Source organism: Mus pahari, chromosome 5 (assembly GCF_900095145.1).
Source record: "Mus pahari chromosome 5, PAHARI_EIJ_v1.1, whole genome shotgun sequence".
Lineage (NCBI taxonomy): Eukaryota > Metazoa > Chordata > Mammalia > Rodentia > Muridae > Mus > Mus pahari.
In genome coordinates, this window is record NC_034594.1 from 33,841,105 (window position 1) to 33,847,539 (window position 6,435).

General features: G+C 47.9%; 1 long non-coding RNA gene across 1 annotated transcript; it reads left to right on the top strand.

Annotated features, from left to right (window-relative positions):
- Positions 1-3,925: 3,925 nt before the first annotated feature.
- Positions 3,926-5,141, top strand: LOC110321225. Its single transcript, XR_002380514.1, has 2 exons — positions 3,926-4,175; positions 4,878-5,141. It is a non-coding gene; the product is annotated as an uncharacterized LOC110321225 (long non-coding RNA).
- The last annotated feature ends 1,294 nt before the right edge of the window (positions 5,142-6,435 follow it).

Below are 6,435 nucleotides of genomic sequence, written 5' to 3' on the forward strand. Positions count from 1 at the left end.
GCTTAGCTCTGCCAATACAGGGTAAGCTAGTCCTTCATATTTCCTGCTTCACATAAAGTCTGTCACAAGGATCTGGGCCAGAAGGCTCCAATGTTATAAGAAATTAGGGAACTGTCCAGGTAGTCAGATGTCTCTGCAAATTGGTTAAGTTTTGGAAGCTATGTTTCTGTGCTTCCTATATACTCAGGTAATACTTAATTCATTCTTGGAGCTCTGGTGGTGTTGAAGGCTAGTTGTAGTCTCAATCAAACTTAAGTTCTTTAGCATTAAGGGGGATGATGTGCATTTGAAAGGATGGTTTTCAGATGATAATGCAAGTTAAAATCAAAACATAATTCAGGTATAGAATTGTAGACTCTTTNATCAGTTAGGATAGATAATAGACTATGTATCTAAATTGACAAAATTGATAGACTGGATGCTGTTAGTATTTATCATACCCCATGACCGTCATAATTATGATCAGTGTATATCAGAAAGAAAAGACCTTTTAGTGGACAAAAAGGGGGAAATATAGCAGCTTGTGTTCTCATGCTAATTATGTTACCCAAAAACCTGTTTGCAGTGTCTCCCATGTACGCTAAAGGCTCTGATTGGGAAATAAAGTTGCCAGTGACCAATGGCTGGGCAGGAAGACAGAGGCAGGACTTTTAGGATTCCAGGGCAAGAAACACAGGAGAGGGAGAAGAAAGGACTCAGCCATGACAAGGNCATAGAACAGACCATGCTGAGAAGGAACAGGAGGGTGAGAGGCTGAATGTAGGTGCAAGGGGAACGTGGCCCCAAGAAGGGCTGCCCAGAAGGGTCCATGGGCTGCAGAGTTAAATTAGATTTTGTAAATACTAACTCAGGAATATCGGAGGGGAGTGTGTTAGCCACGTAAAGGTTAAGGAGTGGGCCAGCCATTAAGCTAGCTTAGAGCATATTAAAAACAAGATGGTGTGTGTGTGTGTGTGTGTGTGTTTCATTCGTGATTTCAGAGATCTTGGTTGGGTGCAGAGGAGGTGCATGCACCTACTGGGAGCATAGAGCAGATCTAATAATTTATTGCTACAGGATAACTGTCAAATGTGGAGCTGATGCTCTGAACAGTTTTTCCTAATCAATAAGTTTGTTTTAAAAAATATATTAAAGGGGCTGGTGAGATGGCTCAGTGGGTAAGAGTACCTGACTGCTCTTCCAAAGATCCAGAGTTCAAATCCCAGCAACCACATGGTGGCTCATAACCATCTGTAACAAGATCTGACGCCCTCTTCTGGAGTGTCTAAAGACAGCTACAGTGTACTTACATATAATAAATAAATAAATAAATCTTTATAAAAATATATTAAAAATTGATGTATTTAAACAATGAAACAGTTAAGTATAACTCTAAATAGGTTGAAATGTACTGTCATTTAATGCACATAAGAAAATACAAGAGTATGTTTCTCCTGTAATTAGTCATGAAATATAAATTATAAATGAACTATAAGAAATATCAATTAACTGCCATAATGTCATAAGATATCACATTTTAGAGTGTTAAATTCTCTGAAAAAAAATTTCAGCCCTTTCAGCTAGAAGGTCTTCAAGGGGCCACAGGAAAAGGTGCAGTTCAGAGTAGTCTTTAAGTTTTAAATGCCTTTTATTTAAAAACAACAAGCTCTTTGAAGCAGGGTGACACAGTGACCCAACACATGTACTTCTGAATCAGACAGGCAGGGGTAGGACTTGACACTGCTTCTGTATCACTAGGGGACTTTAATTACTTCAACTACCTGGCCCTCAGTTGCCACATCTGTCCACAGAAACGAATATGCCTCATTCCCAGGGTCCCTGTGAGGAGCACAAGGATGACATCTGAGGAGGCTTCAGCAGAGGAGCCATCGTGTAGCAGGGGCTCTGTGGGATCACATGGGCATTGCTACTGAGATCCAAGGGGATGTATGATGCACAGAGGAAATCTGTGCCCTCGGGGAGTGTACAGATGCAGAAAGGGGCAGAACGGTATGGAGGCATAGAGCCGTGAGGAACAGAACGGAATGCTGACAGATTTCATTCACCCTCATGCAAGAGCAGATTTGTGAGATGAGTTTAAATTCAGGTAGCTTATTAAAAGTAAGTTATTGATCTGGAGGCAAGTATGGAATCCAGAGTCAGGTAACTTAGGGAAATCCATGGCCCTTTGAGCTCAGTTTTCCAAACTGTCAAACCCTTCCTTCCTTCCCTCCTTCCTTCCTTCTTCCCTCCCTCCTTCCTTCCCTCCTTCCCACCTTCCTAACTTCTCCATCCTTCCTCCCTTCCTCCCTCCCTCCCTTCCTTCCTTCCCTCCTTTGCTGCCTCTTTCTCTCCCTATCTACTTCCTTCCTTCCTAACATCCTCATTTCCCTTCTCTCCTTCCCCTTCTCCTTCCTTCCTAACTTCCTTCCTTCCCTTCCCTTCCCCTCTCCTTTCTTCCCTCCCTTGCTTTCTCCTTCCTTCCTAACTTCCTTCCTTCCCTTCCCTTCCCCTCTCCTTTCTTCCCTCCCTTGCTTTCTCCTTCCTTCCTAACTTTCTTTCTTCTCTCCTAACTTCCTTCCTTCCCTCCCTCTTTCCTTCCTTTCCTCTTTCCTTATTTCCCAACTTCCTAGTTTCCTCCATCCCTTCATCCCTCCCTTCTTCCTTCCTTCCTTCCTTCCTTCCTTCCTTCCTTCCTTCCTTCCTTCCTCCCTTCCCTCCTTCCTTCGTGTAGTAGGCTTACATATGCAGTTGCACACAGTGTGTTTGTTGGAGGCCAGAGGTCAACACTGGATGTCTTCCCCTACCTTATTTATGTATTCATTATATTTTTGCTTGCTTGCTTGCTTGTTTTTTTTTTGTTTTTTGTTTTTGTTTTTGTTTTTTTGTTTTTGTTTTTTTTTTGAGATGAGGTCTCACTGTGTAGCTCTGATTCTTGAGTCTGCGCTGTCCACTGCCACCCCACCAAGAAAGCTGGGAGAACCCCACGGGTCTGTCAGGGGAAGCCCCCAGCCTCCCACTGTTCTCTCAAATACTCCTCTGGGAGAATAGATGGTTTGTCCTGGGTTAAGCAGTGTCATTTGGGGAACCCACTCATGATGTCAGGCAGCCGGGCAAGGAGACGTTAGGAAATGGTCTCACCAGTCCTTGCCTATCATGGCCTACCTCTATGGTTCTAGGCTTGCAATGAGCCAAGAGAACGTGCGTGAAATAGCCACACCAGACCCGAATGTGAGGCTCAGTTAGACTTTTCTGGTGTTTGTTTGTTTGAGACAGGGTCTTGGTATATAGCTCAGGCTGGCCTTTGAATTTCCAATCTTCCTGCCTCAGGCTCCCTTTGGAACACAAACCCAAGTTCAAAACTCAGCTAGGGCATCTGTGCTTGTGTGGCTGAGGAAGCCCCTTCGCCCCGCCTGGGCCTGCCTATGAGATGAGAAGCCCGTGGTCCTGCCAGTGCCAGTCTTTGCTAGGTTGTGCGAGGCCGAAAGCTTAAGAAACGGAAGAGAGCCAGTTGCAATCTTTTCTAGGGTAGAAGGTGACCGGAGTCTGGGAGAGCTTCTAGTCCAATGACAAACCATTAAGGGCCTCAAGTGTGTGACTGGGTGTGAGGGTGGCTGGGTGTGTCACTTCCAACGCTCACAAAAACCAAGGACCAGAAGTACCGTTTTTGGAAACTCTCAACGCAATTTTTCTGCCCCCTTATACTCCAGGAATAGTAGTCTTTACAAGGCTCTGATTGGCCCTCCTGTGACCACATGGCCTAGTAGCGAGCTCTCCTATTGGGTAGAGTCCACACAGACCCGCCTCCCTTTAACACTTTAACCCAACCAGCTGAAGCAGCACATGTGGGTCACCCTGGAGACAGCCGACCTGCCACTCTGAAAGAGGCCGTTTTTCCTGACTTCCAGGATTGGGGGAGTTAACGGTTTGACAGGACTCTCTCGCTGAAGTCCCACTTCTTCAGGGTCATTCTACTCGCACATTGACTCGGCTCCTCTCTCACGCCCATGTTTAGGGGGCCGTGGTCAGCATGGTGTCTTCCATAGCCCCGGAACGGAAATCGGGTTGGGCAGCATGACCAACCGCTGAAGCACGGCAGGAGGAATGACTAGATGGGATTTAAGGATAGCTCCTGGGACCGCGGCATCACAGGAATGTCAAGATCACACTTCAAGGGAGAGAAAGACCGTTGTGAGGTATGAACAAAGTAGATAGTTGTGCTGATCTGGAGCAGATAGGACCACCCCATGACCACCATCGAGTCTTAAAGGACACGAGACCCTCCCAAGACCTTTCCCAGTGGGCGGAGGTGGGCATCATGGTCAGGAGCACAGGGCTTGGAGTGTGCCCATGTGATCGCAAATGCTTGTTCTTACGCTTCCAAGCTGGACGGCTTCACCCCACCTGCCTCATGGGGCAGCTCAGAGCTCTGTGTCCAGGAAGGGAGGTTACATTTCCTTCTCCAGTGGACCTTCCCAGACCCTCAGGTGAGCTCCAGACTCCACAAGGACACCCCTGAAGCGACTAACTCTCTATTTCCTTAAACTATTTCTGCATTTCGCTCAGAATTGTGAAGGGAGAAGATGGAGCGGGTAAAAACCTACCCAGGCTTTCAAAGCCTTATTGGTTCTCTGGTACCCGAACCCTGAGGCAGTACCACTTTCTTACCCAGATACCTGCTGGGGTAATAATGTTGTCAGTATTGTGTTCCTGCCCTGTCTGCTGGCCCTGGCCTGCGCTGACCCTCTCCTCTTGAGATAGACCCATCCCTTCAGCGGTTCAAAAAAGAGAGGATGATCACGGGTTCCCTGTCACTAGGAGGTAGCCAGCCAACCACCACAACACAAAGGTTTTCAGCCACTGAACTCCCAAGTGTTTCTCAACTCTCTCTCCACTAGGGCTCTCAGGAGCAAGCGCCTATACTCTCTTGGCAACTTTCATCGATGTCCGGTGTCCACGCCCCTTCTAGTTTTGAGCATCGCTGTCTACTCGTCCTTGAGAGCGTCAGCAAGAAGGAAATTACTCTGCCATTTGCAACCACCCCTCATCCCAATCTTATCATACTTATCCTAGACTGAGTCTTCCAGGACCAGATCTGTGTCTGATTCACCTCTGTGTTCCCAAAGTTGAGTGAGTACCAGCTGGTACAAGAGTGGTTTCCTGCCTGTATCTGAAGAGTGGATATATGTGGGGCCCATCTTATGCACTGTGGTCTAGGCCCTAGGGTGTTTTCATCCTAACAGGAAACTGATCTGGCCTAGGGTGTTGTCTGCAAGTCACCCATTGGCACTATTGCCTTCTCCGGGCCGCAGTTTCGTAATGTAGTACTGGAAGTTCATGTATTCTCCCCAAAGGGTAGGCAAAGTTTTCAAGAGTTTGTGGGTTGTTTTCTGGTGGGGAGGAGCGGCAGCAGCCTCCATCAGAATTCAGCGGAGTTGTGAGAAAAGGCCTGAGAAAGGGTATGGGGAGGAGAATAGTTCCCGGTAGCATTTGCCAGACCCCCGGGTCATGTGCCTGCTGTCCTCCGGCATGGGAGGAGCCCTGAGTTCCAGGGGCGCATGTCACTGTTTGGCCCTTTGGAAAGTTCTATAAACTGGGATGTGTCCCCTGCACGCACACTCCTGTGGTGTGAGCACCCTTCAAGGGCATTCGCTGGCTTTCACGGGGCTCTGGATCTTTTCAACTTTAGAAGCCTCATTCATTCCCAGGGCAGTACTGGGGTGGGGGGGTAGGGGGTTGGGGGTCCAGGCCAGGGCCTAGGACAAAGCTCTCCACCTCTTCAGCCTTTGAGTTGAACTCACCTCTGTTTCTCCCTAATGTCTCTTCCCAGGGGCATTGCGTGTGCCTGCTTTTCCTTCAGGCCTCTGCTATCGGGTCTTCAGGGCCAACTCTGCCCAAGGCCTGAGCAGCAAGAACCCCTCCCCCAACACCTTCAGCACACACGTGGCCAGGCCCATCCTGATTTTCAAGGCACATCTCTGTGGTCCTTTAACTGTCAGGGCTACTGATGAATTGTGGTCTCCCAGAAGACGGGCCCCTCACTTGACGCCTCTCTATTCTGTTCCTGTGGCCTAGCACGGGGTATGCACACCACAGGTGCTAAATAAATGTACAGGACCAAGAAAACAGTCTTGTTTTCACAGACTGGATCAGCCATAGCTGAACCAGTTTCTTAGACTTTTTTGTCATAATCGGTGTGCAGCATGCACCGGGATGTCTTGTTTGCATATGTGGTATAAGGTGGCCATTCTGGGGCTCGAAGGGAGAACTTGGTTCCTCACTCTCGGCCAACCCAGGGAAGGAGCCCAGCTACTTAAGACTCTGAACCCAGGCATTCTGGATTCAAACCTCAAAGTAACTCCATTGCCCTGAACATGTTGATCTCTTTGTGCCCGCGTATTCCTTATCTTTAACGCAGGGATGCTAACAGTCCCTAGTTCCTAGGCCACTTGGGGG